Genomic DNA, 268 nt, shown 5'->3' on the forward strand with positions numbered 1-268 from the left:
ATTACTGTTGCACCACATAATCAGAAAAAATTCGAGGAATTGTTTAGTGATATAATTTTTGCTTGCATAGGCAGAGTAACGGAAAAAAAGACATTAAAAATAAAGGATATTTTAGAGATAGAACTAACTGACTTGGCTCATAACTATAAGCAAAGAGTAAATTAAAGTTTTTCTACCAATTAGCCTCAAACTAGTTGATATATAACTATTAGTATAATAAATTTAGGCAACTTAAAAAGGTAAATATGTTGGTAGTATTCCTGCACTG

Source organism: Rhagoletis zephyria, unplaced genomic scaffold, assembly GCF_001687245.7.
Source record: "Rhagoletis zephyria isolate East Lansing unplaced genomic scaffold, Rhagoletis_zephyria_1.1 Rzeph_scaffold_12957, whole genome shotgun sequence".
Lineage (NCBI taxonomy): Eukaryota > Metazoa > Arthropoda > Insecta > Diptera > Tephritidae > Rhagoletis > Rhagoletis zephyria.